This window comes from Sorex fumeus, unplaced genomic scaffold (genome assembly GCF_029834395.1).
Source record: "Sorex fumeus unplaced genomic scaffold, SorFum_2.1 ptg000054l, whole genome shotgun sequence".
NCBI lineage: Eukaryota > Metazoa > Chordata > Mammalia > Eulipotyphla > Soricidae > Sorex > Sorex fumeus.
This window is the reverse complement of record NW_026606111.1, coordinates 18164549-18187724: the sequence shown is the minus strand read 5'-3', so window position 1 is coordinate 18187724 and position 23176 is coordinate 18164549. Positions and strand designations below refer to the sequence as shown.

General features: G+C 38.1%; 1 pseudogene; it reads left to right on the top strand.

Moving 5' to 3' along the window:
- Positions 1 to 4672: 4672 nt before the first annotated feature.
- Positions 4673 to 5403, top strand: LOC130033641 (60S ribosomal protein L7a-like; annotated as a pseudogene).
- The last annotated feature ends 17773 nt before the right edge of the window (positions 5404 to 23176 follow it).

The window sequence follows — 23176 nt, the reverse complement described above, 5'->3', positions numbered from 1 at the left end:
GCCATCATTAGAAGGAATGTTTTGGCACAAAATTTAGAGACTTCATAATGTAAGGATCACTTAATCACTTAATCACTTAACTTCCCGTTAGTCATCGATTTGCTCGAGCGGGCGCCAGTAACGTCTCCATTTGTCCCTGTCGCGTGCTAGTGTAGCCCAATGGCATCTGTTCGCTCCGGGAACATGAAGGGCCTCAAACCGATCGTTCATGATCTTGACGAAGAAGTCTGACCATCTGGTAGGTGGACGGCCACGCGGTCTTTTGACAACTACAAATGTAAGGATATGGATGCATAATTTGGAGAGCCTAAATAACTACAGTAAATGAATCAATCAATCAATAATAATAATATTTATTCATTTCAGTAGAGGAACTCTAGCTGAATTTAAGCTCCTAACATTCTTCTTTTTTAATATGAAGATCATACTTAGAATAGCTACCACTTACTGAAACTATTATGGCACATATCAGATATGTGGCACACTTATTTTATAAAATTTTATCAATGCAATTATACTGAGGTAGGTAGCATTATTCTAGTTTTACTTATTTAGCATTATGTATTCTAGTGAAACAGCCTCAGGAAGTTTAAGTAAGTTTTTAAGTAACTGTTCTGGGATTTAAATTTAGGCATGTCATTTACAAAGCTATAATTTGTCTTCATGCTGTAGAATACTTAGAGTGAGGATCCATTTTCATCCTAGTTGTTTCAGGACAGTGTTACATTTTGGGGGCAATGCCGTTATCTTCCCTTCTATGTTCATTGTAGCACTATTCACAATATCCATAATCTGGAAACAACCCTATTGCCCAAGAACAGATGACTGCATAAAGAAACTATGGTACATCTATACAATGGAATATACTATGCAGCTGTTAAGAAAAATGAAGTCATGAAATTGGCTTATAAATGGATGGACATGGAGAGTATCATACTGAGTGAAATGAGTCAGGAGAAGAGGGACAATTACAGAATTACTGCATTCATTTGTGAGATATAAAAAATTATATGTATTATGAGACTAATATCCAAGACCAGGGAAAACAGGGGCCAGTAGGACTTTTTAATGATTGGAAGCTTGCCATTCGAGTGTCTGAGGGATGAAAGACAGTTAGGATAGAGAAGGAATCAGCATGACAGTATTGGATGGAATGATCATTTTTGGACAGGAGTTGAGTGGTGAAAGTTGGTAAAGGATAATCTTTCAGTATCTATACTGCATACTATAATGCCCAAAAGAAGGGGAAAGAGACAGAGAGAGAGAGGAGAAGAAAAGTACCTGCGATAGAGGTTGGAAGGACGTGGGGGCAAGGGGGTGGGAGGAAACCTGGGTACATTGGTGGTAGAAAATGTACATTGCTGAAGATATGGGTGTTGGAATATTATATGGCTGAAACCCAATCATGAACAAATTTGTAACCATGTATCTCACTGTGATTCAATTAAAAAATTAATCAATTTTTAAAAGGTTTGGGCAATGGTTTGGCACAAGGTGAGCCATTTGGTCTTTGGGTAAATTATAAAACCTTTTAGTATAATAAGCTAAGTACTAAGACTAACTTGCAAAAGATATTCCTAATGACAAGGGAAATTTGATATGAAACCATAATCTCTGATCAACTAATATATCTATAGAATTCCTAAATACTAAAGCATTTATGACCATTTATCACTTAAGTTGTCTACATATCCTACATAGTTCATTATGGATATTATTTAAGATTGATATTTTATGCATACACAGAAAAATTAAACAGAAACAAAATAATACTTCATTTAAAAATGTCCCTTTTGTAGGATTTTCTGAAGCTCATATTGGTTATGACATTTTCTGAAAGACATATAACTCAAAATTTATACATTGGTATTTCCCAATTCAGCTTTGACTATAGTATAAATTCAATTGTTGAATCAGAAATAAGAAAAATGTGTTATGTATGATGAAGTAGTATTGCAAGTGTAGAACAATATGGAAACTATTGCAAAACATATTACCTCAAAAGTCAATTAAAATGTGTAAAGAAAAAATAAAATATTAAGAAATGAATAAAAATGGAAATAACAATTGATGGGAAAGTTCAGAAGAAAGAAGAATTTGATGAAGTGGACAGTATAATCTGTCATGTAATCTTAACATCACTCCTCTTTCCATTTGGTTGTCCACCTGTCCCAAGAATTGAGTGGTGGTGGATTCAGGTTACAAATCCCTGAGTTCTAAAGATACAAAGCAAACTAAACTTTCATCACAGACACATATAATCCATCTCCATTAGGGAGAGTAATGCAAGCTGATGGCAGAGGTAAATGTCAACAATCTGCACTCAAAAACTCAATCTGGAGGTTTCAGTGAAGCCAATTTCTCAGAATTCTTCAATGTTGAATACATGCATAAGCTTGACCCAGCAGTTCCACTTCTAGGAAATTATTCCACAGTATTACTTATCCATATCTAATAAGATATATGCATAGGACAATCATCATAGCATTATTTTTAATAGTGTAAACCTAGACAGAGAGCTAAAGTTGTATCATAAATGAGTGATTGAGCAGGTTATTATGTCTGTGGAATCTTTAAAAAGATTAGTGCAATTGTTTTTGTAATAATATATAGAATTCCTCCAATCCCTCCTTATTCTCACTGATGTAAGATGATTATTAGTAGGATATTTTACATAGTAAATTAATTGCTGTATAACTTATGAACAAAAATACAGAGTTAAGTTATGATCTAAAACATTTTTAATAGCTCATACTTGTTAAAGGATGGCAGCATATGTATACATAAATTGTTTAAAATGCATAATGTATATGTTTATATAAAATATATCTAATATTATTCAGTGATATAAAACATAGTTATAATTATACTCTTAATATGGGTATTTTGAAGATGGAGGTTGGATCACATTCAGTTGTGCTCAAGGCTTTACTACTATATCTGTGCTCAGGAACCATCTCTTCAGTGCTCAAGGGATCATACATGGTGCTGGGGATCAAACCAGGGTCAGCCACATGAACAACATGTGTTTTAAACCCTGTACTGTCTCTTTGTCACCATGGTAATTTTAAGTAATATCAATTTTGCCAATCTATGTACATGAAGTATCTGTCCTTTTGTTCTCTTCTGCTTCTTCAACTGTAACTCAGATATTTTGATATATGCAAATTTTACCTCCTTCATTAGGCTGATTCCTAGGTATCAGCTAGGTACTTAACTCCTTATATAGCTGTAAGTGGGATTTTTTTACTTCTTTTATAGTTGTTTGGCATATAGAAATACAACAGATGTTTGCATCTTAAATTTTTATCTTAACATATCTTTTCACAATTTTTCTGGCTCATTCTATTGTTTCTAATAAATTTCAGCAGCATTCTTATGTTTTTTATGTACATTATCACTCAGCAAAATAATCCCCAGATCCATCCATGTAGCAGTAAATTATAACATAACTTCATCTTTTCTTATGGCCTAGCAGTATTCCATATGTTTCTTTATTCAGTCATCTCTTCTTGGGCACTTTGATTGTTTCTGGGTTTTGGCTACTTGCTGCAATGAATATAGGAGTGCAGATGTCTTTTCTGCTTTATATTTTATGGGTTATATTGCTGTGTTATATTCCAAGGAGTGGAATTGCTAGATCATATGAAAACTCAATTCCTAGGTTTTTGAGGAATGCCCATATGTTTTTCCAAAGAGCTGGCGAAGTCAACAAAAGTTGGAAAAGTTTAATTTTTAATTTTGAGTTAGGTTCTAACTAACTCACTTGCTTTTGTTTTATTTTAGGGCCACACCAGGCAATGCTCAGGTGTTACTCCTGATCTACACTCAGGAATTACTCCTAAAAATGCCCAGGAATATGCAATGCCAGGGATAGAACCTGGGTCAGGTGCATGCAAGACACGTGCCTTACCCACTGTACTATCGCTCCAGACCCCAAAATAACTCACTTTTTAAAAATATATAGCATAACAGACATAGACATAAGTCTTAGAACATGGTTTGCAATAAAATTGAAGTTGACTTAGTTAACTTGACTTAGCTCTTCCAGGAGATTTAAGATATCAATGACATAAGCAGAACAGAAATATTGGACATTTTAATTTTTTAAATATAAAGAGCTCTTCTGCTGTTGCCCAAGATGCCTTAAGAAAAGAAGGCCAATTGTGAACAGTGCAGCAATAAACCTACAAGTGCAGATGTCATTTTGACTATACTTTTTTGCCTCTCTGGGATATATTCCCAAGAGTGGTATTGATGGGTTAAATGGGAGCTCAATCTCTAAGTTTTTGAGAATTGTTCATACTATTTTCCAAAAGGGCTGAACCAGTTGGCATTCCCACCAGAAGTGAAGGAAACTACAAATGTACCTCATGGTATTTCACTAATAAAAAAATTAAAAAAAAAAAAGAATTAGGGAGAAAGGCAAATACTGTCTTTCATTCAGCGACATATAAATCAGATAAACAATTAAACAAAAATAAGTTATTATACCATAAGACTGAAAGACTCATTAGTAATTAATATAAGTGAATGGAGAAGGAAGATGGGTAAATTGGGTGAAAGGGATCAACTGTATAATGAAGATATAATCGCACTTTTAATAGCGAATTTAATGAAGTGTAAATGCATGTTGATTTATACCAATGCAGCCTAAAACTTATGATATATAATGCAGCATTACTTCAATAAGAAAGAAAATATAAAAAAAAGAAAAAGAAATGAAGGCCAAGGGGAAGATAGTGGCTCTGTCCCTGTGGTGATCCAGAGGCAGGAGGCAAAGAAGATGGTGAACCCTCCCGTTGAGAAGCGGCCCAAGAACTTTGACATCGGCCCGGACATCCAGCCTAAGCAGTACCTGACCCACTTTGTCCCGTGGCCGCGCTACATCTGCCTACAGCGACACGTGCCATCTGTGCAAGCAGTCAGTGGCTCAGCCCCCTCACCCCTTCCACATTCCCCACCCCCCACAACCAAACAGTTCACCTGCAAATGGCCAAGCAACTGCACCAAACTGGAGCACAAGTACAGGCCGAGGAGAAGCAGAAGCAGCAGCGGCTGCTGGCCCGCACTGAGAAACCCCCGGCAAGGGTGAGGTCCCCGCTAAGCAGTCCCAGTACTTCAAGCTGTCACCACGCTGATGAAGAAGAAGGCTCAGCTGGTGATCGCGAAAGAACAAGAAGGTGATGGCGTACGACGTGGACCCCATTGAGCTGGTGGTCTTTCTACTCACTTTGTGCGGGAAGATGGGGGTGCCCCAATGCCATCATCAAGGCCAAGGTTCGCCTGGTCTACCTGGTCCACAGGAAGATGTGTATCACCGTGGCTTTCATGAAAGTCAAGTTGGAAGACAAAGAATCTCTGCCTAAGTTGGTGGAAGTCATCAGGACCAACTATAGGTAAAGGTAAGGGTAAAGGTAAAGGTAAAGGCCCTCCTGTTGCTCATCGATTTGCTCGAGCAGGCCCAGTAACGTCTCCATTGGAGACTTTGTTGTTACTGTGTTTGGCATATTGAATACATCACGGGGAGCTTGCCAGGAGCTTGCCAGGCTCTGCCATGCGGGCAAGATACTCTCGGTAGCTTGTCTGGCTCTCCGAGAGGGCGGAGGAATCGAACTCGGGTCAGCCATGTTGGCTGCGTGCAAGGCAAATGCCCTATCGCTGTGCTATCGCTCCAGCCCAGGACCAACTATATTGAAGGATATGATGAGTTTCAGTGGTACTGGGGAGGCAATATTTTGGGTCCAAAGTCCATGGCACACATCACCAAACGTGAAAAGGCAAAGGCTCTTTGTACATAGGGAAAGAAGGAAGGGGGGGAGGGAGGAGGGACGGAGGGAGGGAGAAGTTAAAAACAGTTATTTGATAATTTATACTAAGAAATTGAGCTCTTTTAAGTTTCTTCACCTGACTGGTTTGGAGATGAGGCTCATATAACTTCTAAGGAATAACTTACATTAAGAAAAATACCTTCGGGGCTGGAGTGATAGCACAGCAGTAGGGTGTTTTCCTTGCATGTGACCAATCTGGGTTCGATTCCCAGCATCCCATATGGTCCCCTGAGCACCACCAGGAGTAATTCCTGAGTTCATCAGCCAGGAATAACCCCTTTGCATCGCCGGGTGTGATCCAAAAAGCAAAAAAAAAGAAAGAAAAATATCTTCAATAAAGTCCTGGTTCTTCATTGAAACAGCCATAGTGTGAAGCAAGTGAACAAATCTGCAATGCCCAGGCCATTTTCTATTTTCACTCTACTATGCATTGTCATAGCTCTTCCTCACCAAGATCATCACAACCTGAGCTCTATTCCTAGGCTTTCATAAAACACCTTAGTTCATCCCTTATAGAATAAAAATATATATAGAGAGAGAGGTGTGTGTTTATATATTATATATATGTTATATATACACTATAACCCACAGAATTTATTTTTAAGACTGAGAATTTTAGGCTTGAGGATAAATTGTTAGAGAAAAATGTTAAAATGTTTCAGATTAGCTCACCTCTCAATCCATTTAAATCATAGCCTTATGGGATATGTTGGTTAAAATCTGATTCAACTTACAAATACTTATTTGTGTATAAGGCAAATATACTTGATAGCTGTTCTTTATGTGTTTTTTCTCTCATGTGCCTGAAATATTTGATGAATAATGTGATAATTATAATTTTTAAATGTATTAGTATAAAACTGAATTTTAAAAAAGGATGAGAACTGGAGAGATAGTACAGGGATTTAGGCACATACTCTGCATGTATTGACCCTGATTGATCCCTGAGCATCACAGGCTGCAGCCCTGGAGGCTCCAGACATTGAGGATGGTGGGAAGTGGGGTGCTAGGTCATTAATTTTCAGCTCGTAGGGCTAGAGTAGCACCACATCCTTGAACTCTCACAAAGAACTGCAGTCTGTTGGGCTAGAAACACTGGGAAAGGTAACCCAGCCTTCTGAGTACATTTGGACAGCCTCTAAAAACAGAAGGAGGAAAAGGATCTACTCTTGTACTGAGTAGATCATGCATGTATTTATTCATTGAATAGTTAGTCTGTAATTACTAGACACTGTCCTACTTGCAACATCTGTGAGTAAAATAGGAAAATAACAACATACTCTCTTCTCCCAGAGTTTAATTCTCATGTGTAAGATAACAGACAATAATGAAATAAATAAAACATATGATTAAGCAGTCTCTTAGTCCTAAGTATAGTGGAAGTGCTACTGTACATATGAAATGGAAGAAAGACCTCATTGAACTGAGTTCTGAGGAACAAGAGAAATAAGCTCCAGGAATATCCTGGTGTGAGTTCTCTGATGTGAGAGTATTAGGGGAACAAATATGTAACTCAAGTTTCAAAAAGAAAGCAAAGCTGTTGAATAAAAGTCAAAATTCCTTGTAAGGGCTTTAGGCTATTTTCTAAATTAGATGGGCAGATGCTAGCAGATTTTTATCATTTTGTTTTTGTTTTATCAAAGGGCTATTACAAGTGGAGCATTCTCAGAAAGTCAGAGACTTTCTGGCTGCTGTGTTGTTTCAACTATAGGAAGAAGAAGACTGAAAACTAGGGTAATATGTTAGAAGATTGTTGAAGATTTTAGACAAAGGAAAATTGGTGACAAGAGATAAGGTGAAGTCAGGTCTTAGGCACATTTTGAAGGCTTATGTGTTTGTGTGTGAATCTGAGAGAAGGGAGGATTCAGGGATGACATCGAGGTTTATAACCTGAGCAATGGCAAGATGGAGCTATTGACTTACAGGAAATGCCATGAGTGGAGTGTGTTTTAGTCTGTTTAGGCTATTGTAACAATCCTATTAAGAAGAGAAATCAGTTAGAAAAGATGAAGTCATGAAATTTACATACAAGTGGTGCTACATGGAAAGTATCATGTTAAGCGAAATGAGTCAGAAAGAAGAGAGGGATAGATATAGAAAGATTGCATTCATCTGGGGAACATAAAGTAAAAAAATAGGAGACGAACACCCAAGAATAGCAGAGCTAAGTACAAGGAGTTTTGCTCCATTGCTTGGAGCCAGCCACACATTCTAGGGGAACAGGGAGCTCAGATAGAGAAGAGAGCACCAAATAAAGGGTGTTGGGAGGATCCTCCCAGGATGGAAGAAGCATGCTGAAAGTAGACTATAGACCAAACATGATTGCCACTCAATGCCTCTTTTGCAAACCACAACACCCAAAAGGAGAGAGAGAACAAAAGGGAATACCCTGCCACAGAGGCAGGATGGAATGGGGGGATGGGGGGTGGGAGGGATACTGGGACCCGTGGTGGTGGAAAATGGGCATTGGTGGAGGGATGGGTGTTTGATCATTGTACAGTTGAAACCCAAGCACAAAAATGTGTAAGTCTACAACTGTACCTCATGGTGTTTCACTAACAAAATTTTTTAAAAAATATGTAAATGATGGATAGTGGGCACTGGTGGAGGGATGCATACTGGATCATTGTATAACTGAAACCCAAGCACAAAAATTTGTAAGTCTACAACTGTACCTCATGGTGTTTCACTAATAAAAATTTTTTTAAAAAAAGAAGAGAAATCAGTTCCTATACTTCTAGAAGCTGGAAGTAAGAGATAAGGTGCTGACATATTCAGTGAGAACTCCCTTCCTAGCTCATAGATGTCTGTTCTCACACAGGAGGAAAGGCAAGAGGGACTCCCTGGGTCTCTGAGAAGAACAACATTCCTGTGACCCAATCACCTTCCCAAGACCTCACTTTTAAATCTCATTGAGGAATAGATTTTCTGAGATATAAACAGACATCGAGTTCATAGTAAGCAGGATTCTGGTTCAGATGTTTAAAGCTGATTAATAGTTGTGGAAAGTTTGAGACATTGAATAGAGCATACAATTATATACAACAAAATGAAGACAGTGTACTGCCTCCTTCCTGCTAGGTCTTCCGAAGAACTACTGGGGGCTGGGAGTGAACTGGTAAAGTCTACCAAGAGCATTCCATCAGCCCCATTCCAACAAGCTGCCCCTGTGGTTGACTCATCTTCACAGTGTGGGACTGTGAGAACTGGTTCCCACCACCCACTTCTTTGGGCGCCGTGACTTCGGGCTGGGAGGGGAGGATTTATCTTTGAGGAGAAAGATCAATTTTGACCTCACATAGGTTCTCAGATCAGTCATCTACCACACAGAAAATAATTTCTCAAGGGCGCAGAGATAGCACAGTGGGTAAGGTGTTTGCCTGTGTGCAGCCAGCCTGGTTTGATCCCTGGCACCTCATACAGAATCAGACAGGAATAATCCCGGGGTCCTGCCAGGTGTGGCCCCCAAAACTAAGCTAAAGTAAACCAACTTCAGGAGGAGCTGAATTATGAAGTAAAACTATTTAAGTTAGAGATTATGAGGAGGGAAGGCAAAAGAAAAACATACTTAAAAGAGAATCAGGTTTCCAGAGGGGAAAGAGCTAAGTATAAACATCCCAAGATGAGACGTGGGCCACCCGGAGATGGGTACACATGCTGCTTGCTTTTGCAAAATTGTTTTTTTGGGTTTTTTTTTCCAAACTCTTCCCACTTGGGCTATGTATACATCTGCAGGTTTGTTGCTAGAGTTTTGCCAAGAGAAAGAGCTTTGAACTTTTGGCAGTCTTCTTTCAAATTTTTCTCACAGCCTTTTGTTACTTCTGTAGTTTCTTCTCTCCAGAGGGGATCTAGCCTTCTTTGAGACAGTATTGGCACCAATTACAGTTATATAGGCCTAGTTCCTATGCCCACAAAAGGGCCTGACCTTTATGTCTTTCAGGCTACTTCAGGGCTAGTGATAGAATGACTTTTAAAAATCACAGCTTGGTTTAATTACTTCCTGGAAATTCATTGCCATGGAATCCCCACAATCTGCCTGCTTTACTTTTCAAATAAAAACCACATACTACAGATGAGTGAGATAACTTGGTAGGTCTTTCTCTTTACCTCACTTGACATGACACCTCTAGTTCAATTATGTTGTAGAAGGCCAGACTTCATTTTTCCTCATATATTCTTTTTATGAATATATATGCGATGATTTCTTTATACTCATCTTGGGCATTTTGGTGGTTTCCACCCAGATACTGGCTATTGTAAATAGACACAAATGAACAGAGGCATGCATACATTTTTCCAAATACAGCATTTGTGTATTTTTGGTATAGAGACAACATTTTCAGGGGCTATACCATGAGGTTTTCCATCATTTGAAGTCAGAATTGAAATCCAGCAAGAATCTAAAGCTGAATGACTTTACCTGGCCCCTCTTCATTGGGAGGTTTTAAACGATATTTTATGATTATTTTGTGAGTCCTTTGGTTTTGTTCTCCATGGGGAGAATATTTTACAATACATTTTTCATTCCCTTTCCTCTATAGAGTCAGAGTGTCCTTAGCATGCCTGCAGCCTGGGAATCTACCGGGATATCAGGCACCAGTTGTTTTACAGAAAACTTCAGTGATCAGCAGCTTGAACAGCTGCCACCTGTAATGGGAACAATGTCTCAGCTGCACAGCTGACTGCTGGTGGAAATGAAATCTTTAGTTCATTATTCTTTCAGGGATGTTGATGGCAGTGAACCAGCCATTGCTTCAGTTTTCTTCCATGATTTGGTGTAATCACAACGAAGACGTCCTATTCAACTGTTTTTGAAAGGAATAGAGTTCACTGCACCCAAGACATACTACATTATTTTATTAAGAACTCCGTGCCTGTGCCTATAGTAAATGTGAAAGCTAGTTTTGTTTTGCTTTTTCTTAGCTTTTGTGCAGTAGTATCAATTTTCTCTCTTTCTCCTTAGATTCCTTAAGAGCCACACTGATTCTTCCCTGGTAGTTTCCTTCTTTCATTGACCCCTTTTTCTCAAGTCATAGGTAGTACCACCCACAACAAATCATTTAAATTTTTTATATTTTGAGTCAATTCAAAATCCACTTTCTTATATTACCTCCTCAGTTTTGAAACTTGATAGTAGGCCTCAATAACACAATTTATTCCGCAAAAGCATAATCTTGTTCTAATTTCATTTTCTTTATACCCAACAGTTCTTCCCCTAGTTTCCCACTGTTTGTTTTTATCAATTTGTTAGGTAATGTTATATAAACATTCATTGGTTCTCATTACTCAGATCGCATATTTCTTCACATTGTTTTATAGAAGTGCATTAAAGATAATCAGAGCTTTCTTTTCCACGGTGTCTCAAAGTTTGTCTCAGGTACTGTTTTTTTCTTATTTAGTAATATCCCCAGGATCACTGCATGTTATACTACAGAACTCAATAATATTCTAATATCTCAGGTTGTTTTCTAACTACATGAAGATTTTTCTAGACTCTATTTGTGATTTATATCAAATATGTTCTCCAACAATGAAGGTAATATTTTTATCAAATATCATATTTTATATATAATAGAAAAGATAATAGTAATTATTTAATCTTCATACAAATAAATGTTCATGACTAGATTGGCAGTTCGTCTTCAGAAACCCAGGCTCTAATCCTTAGGCTCCATTATCTTCTGTGTATGACTTCCACGCATTCAAGGGCATTTCCAATAAAAAGATAATTGCTAGAGCTCCAAGCTTCATTTCCATATTTCAGGCTCTTCCCTCCCCTATCAAAGGTCTTTCCCAGAAGTCCTACAAGCTTCCACTTACATCTTATTTCCTAGAATTTAATCACATAGCTACATGTGGCTGAAGAGAGTTTGAAAAATAATAGTCTTTAATCTAAACACTTTTTTCACAGCTCAACTAGCAACAGGTCAGTAAATTCTTAGACAAAGATTTAACAACTCTGTGATAAGATATAACAATTTTCACATAAAAAAATTTGATTTTTATACTTCCCTATTTTTACATTGGAACTTCATTATCTAATCAATTTCAACGCTAGACTTGAATCAACAGTTGTGGCTTTTGTCTACATTAAAATAAATTTTTAATTAATTAATAGGAGAGAGAAAATTATTATTAGCAAGTAACCACGGAGCTCTGTATAATGGGATCAGTTTTTCACTTCCCTGTAAAAGTAGTCTTTCTGTGACAGAAACACAAAATCAGTTTAATCTGTTATGAGCCCCCTGAAACCCAGATAAGTCTTGGTTCTCAGGCATTAAAATCCCCAATGTTGCAAAATAGTCACTGAACAAAAATACGTAACTCTAGTTTTGTTTTGGAAATATGTGCATTGCTCAGTATAGAGTTAGAAGATGATCTTACACTATTTGAGCAGCAATAGTTGACAATGACATGACTTAAACATAGACCCATGTTGATTTCTCAAAGAATCTGTAAGAGATAATTCTTGAGAAATAGTTAACATAGTACAAGTATGTAGGATGACATTGCTTTGTCCTTCCTCCCTTGCCACAAGGAGCTTAGGTTTATCAGATTACACCCATCACAGTGCTCCCGAGTCACTCCCATTCCTTTGTTTATCTATAACCACTTCCCTCTGCTCTCTTCCCCATCCAGTTAATCAGCTTTTCCCCCTAATCAGACTCTGTTAACTTGTAAGGTCAGATTCCTCAGAAATCTGTGATTTTATATGTATGAGTGAAATATTGCCTTTCTCCTCTCCTTATGTCTTATGAATAGTTTACTTTAAAACAATGTCCTTTTTGTATAGATACAGGACGGTCACGGTCACGGTCCTCCTGTTGTTCATTTGCTCGAGCGGGCCCAGTAACATATCCATCATGAGACTTGTTGTTACTGTGTTTGGCATATTGAATACATCATGGGCAGATTGCCAGGCTCTGCCGTGCGGGCTAGATACTCTCGGTAGCTTAGATACAGGAAGATAGTTAATATTATGCTTTTGTAACTTAGGATTTAATTGGCTTTAAATATTATTCACCCCTGGGCATCTGCTTTCTCAACTTAAGCCTCAGTTGCCCTTGGTTCTTAACACCCCAAAAGCAGGGTCCCAATGAGGAACTGAATGGACAAGGCAAGAATGGAATGTGATGAGCTACCCTGGTATCAAAATGGGCCAGGCCAATGTGCCACAATTCTTAACTATAAGTTAAGAGTTTGATCATAGACAAATGCTGTCATGATCCAAAAGTAACGATGAGACTAGGAACCTGCTAGGGATAGGAAAGACTACCTGGACTGAGCACTGTAGTCTGAAATCGAGATGGCCCTAGGAGAGCAATTCTATAAGTTTAAGGTATTTCTTACTGTATCCAAACAAAATGATTTATATTATGTATGCTTATAAGTTTGTTGGACAAGGAGAGGAGAAACACACCCAGGGGATTCCATTCTAGGGTGGGTTGTCCTGCTGAGAGAGTATTTGTCCTAGAAGCGAATTTCCCCAAGGGAAAGAACTTTATCCCCATATAATTGTGACCACACCTATGTGTAATTGATTCCCCAACCCCTCATGCTTTGGGATTTAACCAGATGGTAAGAGTGGGCTGGGGGATCAGGATCCAGGCTCAAGAAGGAGAAGGAGAAAGGGGATCCAGATTCCAGAGCCAGAAGTAGAATGAAGGGGGATCGAGGAGGAGAATGAAATAGCATGGGGGAGGAAGAAGCAGGAAGAGAATCAGAGGAGAATGGAGATGGGAATGGAATAAACTGCAACTAAGACCAACCAGCCTGGCCCTCATTCCTTCCTTCACCTGCCCATCACCATCGACCTCCCCGGGGTGGGGGAAGCAGCGTGAGACTACCGAACGCAGGCAGCAGGAGAAACAGACCGCCGCCGCTGCTCTCTTTTTTGAATTTACACACAAATACATACAGCACCATGTCAGAAATCACTGGGAGGGAAGTATTTGACTAATTGAGGTGGCGAAGTGACTTGGCAAAGTTCTTAGTTTTATGACACCAACTCAATAACTGACATATTTTTTCAAGAATAATTTGTTGCACTATTGAACAGCCTATATTCTAAATCTTACATAAATACATGTACAATAATTAATCTGGGTACTTTCAAACCCAGGGTCTCTGACTTAGATCTATCAAAATTTGAAAAACTTCTGCTCTCACTTCATATTGACACTCTGGACTTTTAATATAAATCAGTATTCTTAATATGTTTAATGTAAAATAAGCATTAGCACAGCGGTAGGTCGTTTGCTTTGTGTGCAGCCAGCCCGGCTGAGCCGGATTCGATTCCTCCACCCCTCTCGGAGAGCCTGGCAAGCTACCAAGAGTATTCAATATGCCAAACACAGTAACAAGAAGTCTCACAATGGAGATGTTACTGGGCCTGCTCAAGAAAATCGATGAACAACGGGAGGACACTGAAAATAAGCATGAAGGTTCCCTTTATCTTAATGATTTTTTTTTCTTTTTGGGTCACACCCGGCGATGTACAGGGGCTACTCCTGGCTCTGCGCTCAGGAATTACCCCTGGTCGTGCTCAGGGGACCATATGGGATGCTGGGAATTGAACCCGGGTTGGCCGCGTGCAAGGCAAACACCCTACCCGCTGTGCTATTGCTCCAGCCCCAATCTTAATGATTTTTATAATCATATTTCAACCTTGGTTTTAGTTTCCTATCAATTTTTTCTTTCACTAACCATACTCTGATGGTGATTGACATCTCAAAGGTTTAGGCCACCTGTGAACATTAGTTTTAAATATCACCTTCTTGAATTAATTATGCATAAAGCTCAAAATAGGTTTGGAAGGCACTTACTGGAACAGAATTAAATTAGAAAGGAATATGGTGGTCATAAAACTTATTTTAATAAAATAGACAATAGCATTTTTATTACCAACAATAAATTGAAATATGAACAATTAAATTCGCATATTTTGTGTTAAATATATTAACTTATATAAAGTTAGTTTAAGAATATTGTCAACTTAGTATATAAAATTTTGTCTTCCTTATACTCATGAAGAGAGCTGTCAGACATTTTTTTTCTGCCAGTATGTTAGTCTAGTTGGTCTAACTACAGGACCTCTGAAAAAATGCAAGTAAAACAAAATAAGTGGTCTTTGTCTTAGAAAATCTACAATTTGCTCATGTAGAAAGCATAAGCATTAAATGGGTGAAATTATAAGTATAAGTATACAATTAAGTTATATACAAATTAATATTTTTATTTAAAATTTTTGTTTTAATTTTTGGTTTTTGGCCCACACCTGGATTTTCTCAGGGATCATTTCTGATGGTGATCAGGGCACCATATATGGTGCCAGGGACCTAACCCAGGTAAGCCATATGCAAGGCAAGTTCTTTACCCACTGTACTGTCTTTCCAAACATTAATTCTTTTTAATGGAAGTTCAGATAAGTTATAATATTTTTAAAGTATGTTTCCATTTGAACTTATGTTTTTGTTTATATAAACTCACAATGGACACATTACTGGGCCGGCTCAAGCAAATCGATGAACAATGAGAAGACAGTGACAGTGACAGTTTATATGAACTTAATTAATTTCATTGAATTTCTTTCTCAGTTTTAACACAAACTACTTGAAATCACAGGATTTTAAACTAGTTTCTAATTATTCTTTTCATGTCTTTAGACAATGTCCTGTTTTCTAGGAATTCACATTTATTCAATATATATTTCTTGAATTTACTATGTAAAGGGACTGTTCAAAAAAATTAATTAGGCCATATTTACATACTTCCCCAATTACTAAATTATCAACCTTCAAACGCTAAAAACATCTCATTCTCTTCCCCACTTTTTTTCTGTTTCTCATGATTTTTTTATGGCTTTGATTATGCTTCTAAGAAAAGACCTGTGGGGACAGAAGCACACCTCAGTTGTAGAGTATATGTGAGACCCTGGGCTTGATTCCCAGCACTACAAGAAAAACAAAATACTAAGCATTAATACGACATATAACTGAAAAAAGAAAGAAAAGAACCTCTGATTATTTTCTTTATTCTTGATGTTATGTCTAAATTTTCATTTGATTTTACCAACTACTTACAGAACAATCCATCCTTGATTTCATCATTTTCACTGTCCTTACATATAGCCTTTTCATCAGATTTTATTATCTACTCAATAGGAACTGCTCCTTTGCTCTAGACAGCTGTTGCTCTATGCTTCTCAAGCATGTTCATACTGCCTCCTTTCTAACTTTGTTTCTTTATTCTAATTTTTTATTCTATTAAACTATTTCAAAGTAGGCTCCAACTATTCTCAGCCACTGTGAAACTTCTATGAGAAAAACAAGCAGTTTAACTCTGATCCTTATTAGCCACCATGAAAGCAACCCAATACTCTACAAAAGAACACTCATGCCCTGCCCTCCCCTTATCTATAATTCAGAAAGAAACAGGAAGTTCACATGCTGATTGCTACAGGAACTAACACTTCAGCTTTCTATCTAAAGTCTCTTGCCAACAACACAAAATGTCAAGTGACATGAGCTTGATTAGACCACACCTCTGATTAGTTCTTTAAAAGGAAGCTGGTTCCTGCTCCTGGGAACACTCCTTGGGACTGCCCCTTGGCTGTGGAGGCAGATTTAAAACATCATATTGGTTCTATTGCAGATTGGTGGTTTCTGGGTCAACATTTCAGATATTTATTTACTTATTTATTTATTTTGGCTTTTTTTGATCACACCAGCAATGCTCAGGGGTTACTCTTGACCTTGCACTCAGGAATTATTCTTAGAAGTACTCAGAGGAACATATGGGATGCTGTGGATTGAACCCGGGTAGACCACATGCAAAGCAGATGTCTTACTCTTCCGTACTTTTGCTCTGGCCCCCCATTTCAAATATTTAATGATTATTGTTTGTGAGTCAGGCATTCTTTTAAGCATCTGAATAAAAAAATTTTAAATCATTTAAATAGGTATATTTTTTTAATACCGGCCTATATGACTATGTGAAACTATATTCATTCTAGAGAAGCTCCAGTACTGTAACTGAAGATTCTGTTTCACTGCCACTAGAAATCAATCAAAGTGAGATACAGCAAAGAGTTGAGAAAGAGCTTCAGCAACTTCATGGAGGATTGGTCAGAAGATGGTAGACTATTCTCAAAGCAACCATCTTGTCTGAAATCACAAGAAAAGATTTTTAATAGGACAAGAACAGGGAAGAAAGGGTGAGATGGGACTAGAGTGATAGTACAGAAGGTAAGGCACTTGTCTTGCACAAAGCAGACGCAGGTTCTATCCCTGGCATCCCATATGGTCCCCCAAGCACCCCAAGGAAAATATTCCTGACCTTAGAGCCAGGAGTAAGCCCTGTGTGATCTAAAAAACAACAACATCAACAAAAAGAAAGGGTGATATCAGACCACTGAACACCAGAATTAACAATAGAATCCTCTTCTAGTTCCTCCCTTGAGGTACACTGTCTTATTGGCAAGCCTAAACAAGGTAAGGTCAGTCTTTGTGGGAAGAATAAAGGAGTATAAACTGTCCTCAACTGAAAATTTTGAGGCAAGGATAGTTTCCCTTGTGTAACATTGATCCTTGCCCCAGTTTTAATTCCATTCTGGTTGGATTAATTATACTAACAAATAACATTTGTGGATGTGTGGTTTTGTGCCAAGCATTATCCAAATCATTTGAATAAAATCTTTTTAAAAATTTCAAGCACCTAGAATATTCCATAATGCCCTAGGTGTTTCAGAACCAACAGTGAATAAAACATTCTACTAGAGGTAGAGAAACACAAAATTATGGCCATAAAAAATGAATAAAGTATAGATTATGTTAGAGGTGACAATTATAGTTAATAAAAAAGTTGAGTAGAAAAGCTAGAACAAGTGCTGTGATTTCAAGCATGGTGGTCAGAATAATTTTCATTTAAAATGTAATGTGTCAGCAAAGATAGCAAGGAGATGTGAAAGTTAACTCTGTTATATCTGAATATAGAGCATATAAGAAAGAGCACAAAGTACATAGAATATTCCAAGGAAGAGCTGGAGAGATAGTACTGCAGGTAGGGTACTTGTCTTGAATGCAGTCAACTAAGATTTGATCCTCAGAAACCCATATGGTCCCCAAAACTGTCTCAGGAGTGATTCCTGAGCATAGAACCAAAAGTGAGCCCTGATCACTGCCAAGAGTGTGTGTATATATATATTAGTTTTAAATATCACCTTCTTGAATTAATTATGCATAAAGCTCAAAATAGGTTTGGAAGGCACTTACTGGAACAGAATTAAATTAGAAAGGAATATGGTATATATATATATACTCTAAGAAGATGGCATGTCATGTCTGGAATGTTCTAGAGTTTCAAGAAAGTTGGTGATTGCTATAGGATGTGCAAATGTGTGTTCAGGAGAAGTCGTAGGAATGATAACTCTATTAAGTTCCAAAATAGAGTAATTCATACCATGTTTTGCCAGACTTAATACCTACACATAAGGAAGTGTAGTGAGAAGTGTAATGACCGATGCCCCACTAGCCCAGACCTTTATGTGTATGTATATGCCCCCAATACAAATAGACTCCTCAGCCTCCACAATGAAGAAGCCTAGAGCCACAGCCCCAGGCCAGCCAAAGGAAGTTTTCTACTAACTTATCAGAGACACAATAAAGAAGAGGAACTCTCCTGCACAAAGGAATAGGTCAAAAGCTTGGGAAGAGTTTCATGCATACAAGAGTTCTCAATTTTCCCTGATGCCTGACCTGCAGACAGTCTAACAGTTTGATAGGAAAGATGAGGATCAAAGAAACTATATACAAGTGTTTAGGAGGGCCGAGTTCTCATGGAACAGCAGCGTTGATCTTTGTTTTGGACAGCCTCTTATACATCTCTATAAGGAACTTGGCAGGTAAAATCATCCATTGTAACTGCAAAAAACATATTCCAATGATCATACATTTCTTTGATCATAACAAACATAGGAAGCATAATATAATGAAAACAATGTTACTTAGATCATTAACAGGAAATAAGAACAAGGTAGAAATAGTAACAAAGTATACTAAAAAAACACTCTGACCCTTGCTTTTCATGATTTACCAAGGTATTATTTTCTGCAGATGCCACAAAATCACAATGCATCCATTTTTTATTAACTTCTCTTGCAAACTGAGGATGATGAAGTATTAACTTCTCTGTAGGCTTGAGTTAGCGACATAATGACTACTCCACGTATTAGAGGTGGCTTGACAGAAAGCTATGCCAAGTACACTTGGCCCTCTGAGTGAGGCAGCTCCCAGAGCTAGATCCACTTAAGGACCTTGCATAAGCAGGCAGCTCCCCGAAACCCTAATGAAGACTTCAAAGTGGCAATGGCTAGATTTTTCACCGAACTGAAGAAAACAATAAAAGAAAGCCTTATTGTAGGCAGCTTGACTCAAAGGGTGGGCAGGGTGGGGGTGGGGGTGGGGGAAGTGCTTTTAGGACAAAGAAGTGACCACTATGGCAATGGTAGTTGGAAATGATAGCTCTGGACAAAAACTGAGCTGTGAAAGGAGATAAAGTGATATGTATGCTACCCTTTCAGTAACAATAGTGCAAACCACAGTGCCTAAAAGGAAAATGAGAGAGAGAGAGAGAGAGAGAGAGAGAGAGAGAGAGAGAGAGAGAAAGGTGGGGGAGGGTTATCTGTCATAGATGCCAGTTCTGGCATGGAGGTGGAAGGGACAAGAGGAAAACTGGGAACGTGGGTGGTGGGAAATGTGCACTGATGAGCAAATGGGTATTGGAACATTGTATGACTGAAAATTATGAACATTGTAATAATATCTCATGGTGATGTAATAATAAAAAATTTTTAAGAGAACTTCAACCATAAGAAAACTTTTATCAGAAATCACTGAGCTGAAGAGAAAGCAGGAGAACTAAACACAATAGAGAAAACAAGTGACTGGCTTACAGAAGTAGCAGTATCTTAAGGAACAAGATGCAAGAACCCATCCATAAGAATATAAGGGGAAAAAAAATTTAAAAATGCCATCAGATGGGGAAAACACAATAGAACAGTAGGTAGGATATATGCTTTGCACACAGCTAACCTAGGTTCAACCCCCAGCACCACATATGATTCCTTGAGCAGGGCCAGGAGTGATCCCTGAGTGCAGATCTAGAAGTAAGTCTTGAGAAGCACTGGCCAAAAAAAAAGCATATATATACATATACATATATGTATATGTATATGTATATATATAATATTTTTTAAAGGAAAAAGAAAAGAAAAAATCATCAGAGCCCTATGGGACATCTAAAAAAGGTAAAGGTAAAGGCCCTCCCGTTGATCATCGATTTGCTCGAGCGGGCCCAGTAACGTCTCCATTGGAGACTTTGTTGTTACTGTGTCTGGCATATCGAATACTCTCGGTAGCTTGCCGGGCTCTCCGAGAGGGGCGGAGGAATCGAACTCGGGTCGGCCATGTTGGCCGCTTGTAAGGCGAACGCCCTACCCGCTGTGCTATCGCTCCAGCCCTATGGGACATCTATAAAAGAATAAAAGAATATTCAATACTTGAATTATAGGAGTCCCAAAAAGAATGAAAAGAGAAAACAAAAGGAAGTTTTGGCATAAAATATTATAACCAAGAGTTTTCCCACTCAGAGAATTGCCCCATACATTCACATACAGAGAACCCAAAGAGCTGCATGCCAAATCAAACCAAGCAGAAAATCATCAAGACTCATGATAATTAAAACGGCAAGAGCCAATGATAGAAATACAATCCTACGAGCAAGCAAGAACAAAGCAAAATAATACCTGCAAATGAGTCTCTTAAAAGTTTACAGATTTCCAAATGGTTTAAAGGTTTGCAGGATGGGGCCGGAGCAGTAGCACAGCGGGTAGGACGTTTGCCTTGCACGTGGCCGACTTGAGTTCGATTCCCAGCATCCCATATGGTCCTCTGAAAACCGCCAGGAATAATTCCTGAGTACAGAGCCAGGAACAACCCCTGTGCATTGCCAGGTGTGACCCAAAAAGCCAAAAAAAAAAGGGTTGCAAGAATTGATATAATATAACCAAAATGAATGAAAGGCGTCCAAGCTAGATTATCATTCAGTTTTGAAGGAACAGTATAAAACTTCAATATATGCAACAGCTAAAAAAAAAAAAGTCAGTAAGAAAGATGTCTTTAAAATGACAGATTTTTTTAAGTTAAATTATTTCATGAAGTAGGCATCATGACATTGTGAAAGAAAAGATTTTCATAAACAAATGTAAATCCCTGTCTATCCTTTAAAACCCATAATAAGTTTCAAGTTCTGGCTATACTTGAAAGCTTATCACATTTGCAGATGTTGTTTTGAGTCAAATAGACTCCATATTTTTTCTAAATGCCATGTTGAGATTTTGGGTGTACATGAAATAGTTAGCATGACTCAGCTATTCAGCATTTACAAAAACAAGAAATTATCTGCTAATTTGGCTATTAGGCTCCCACACTGCTAAGTGTTGGCTGAAGACTTCCTGCTGACTAATCATAAACAAAGAAATACAACCACACCCAAAAGTTTCAGTACCACTGTTTTGACTTCAGACTATCATTGTACCTGATCCTTTAAAACTGCTTCATTACCAAACCCTGTTGGCACATATGTAAGGACTATTTTTTTGGCCATGTCATGGGAACCATGATTTCTATTAAAAAACGAACCCTCCTAATTTTATTACAGATCATTTTTCAGTTTGACACATTATATTTCATTCTGTATAGTGTCTCTCATAGTTGTTTCATGGGTTTTTATGATTCCTTGAGTGCTTGAGACTCACTGAGGACAGAAAATATGATAACATCTATGTCCCAACATTCTTTGAAATAAATATTATAAAATACTGATTGGTTTTCATTGTCATCCCACTTTGAAAGATTATAAATAATGCAAATATAAAATTATTTTGGAATTATGATATATATTAGAGAGAAGGACCAGAGCGATAGCATAGCAGGTAGAGCATTTGCCTTGAATGTGGCTGACCTGGGTTCGATTCCTCTGCCCCTCTCGGAGAGCCTGGCAAGCTACCGAGAGTATTCTGACCGCACAGCAAAGCCTGGCAAGCTACCTGTGTCTTTTTCGAAATGCCCAAAACAGTAACAACAAGTATTACAATGGAGACGTTACTGGTGCCCACTCGAGAAAATCGATGAATAACAGGAAAACAGTGCTACAATTAGAGAGAAGGGAGGGCAAAATATATGTTACACATATAAATTTTCTTTCAAAGAATATTTAGGCGCCTACTCCAGATGGAATCCTGGCAACCAAGAGCTTACGCAAGCAAGGCCCAGGTATCTGGGTTCCAGAACTAAATCTCCAGGCCAAATGGCAGCAGCAGAGCCAGGCAGTCTCTTCCCTGCTCCCCATCCGCTCTTGATGCCAGATGTCATGCCCACAACCCTCCTCCAGGTGCCATCTTGGCGCACCAACAGTCCAGGTCCAGAAACTCACAATTGAATCCCAAAATGGATTAGCTCCCTACAGAGATGTCTGTGGAACCAAATCATTTACAATCTTAGAATTCCAGAAGTGCATGGCTGTTTTTGCGGCCACGTAACCTCTCATGATATGCAAAATAAGCAATGGAAAATAAATGATCTAGCGTCTGTCCCTGGCAGGCAGGCTTAAATGGTGGTGGTAAAATTCGAGCAAATATAATACCCAAAAGTAAAAGGAGAGTATCACAGCCATAAGGTAGGGTAAGGACTAGGATTGGGGAGAGGGGATACCGGGGACATTAGTAGTGGAAAATTTGACTGGTGAAGGGATGGGTGTTTGGTCATTGTGTGGCTGAATCTCAGATATAAAATCTTTGTAACTATTTCACGGTGATTCAATCAAATAAATAAATAATTTAAAAATATCTAAGGCTGGAGAAATAGTATAATGGGTATGGTGTTTGCTTTGCACACTGATGACCCAAGCTTGACTCATGGGACCACAGACACTAGGAATGATCCAAGAGTCAAGAGTAAGCCCTGAGCACAGTGGGTATGGCCCTAACACAAACAAAAAATATAAGCTTGTACTTATAAGTAATAATAATAAATAAGTACATTACTCAAAAGTAAATTCTTCATGTTTTTGTAGCACATAGATGCTCACTTTTGACCTTTTAAACAATTTAACTAAATTATTACAGTGCGCATAGTTTTCTTCCTCACATTGATACTTTTTCGAAAGGCCAAAATTATCAAATTATTGATGAAAGATGCATAATGTATCAAGGGAAAAATCAATTCAAAGTTAAATTTAACTTCTCTGACAATACTGTTGGAATTTATATTTTAAAAGTCTAGTGAAAA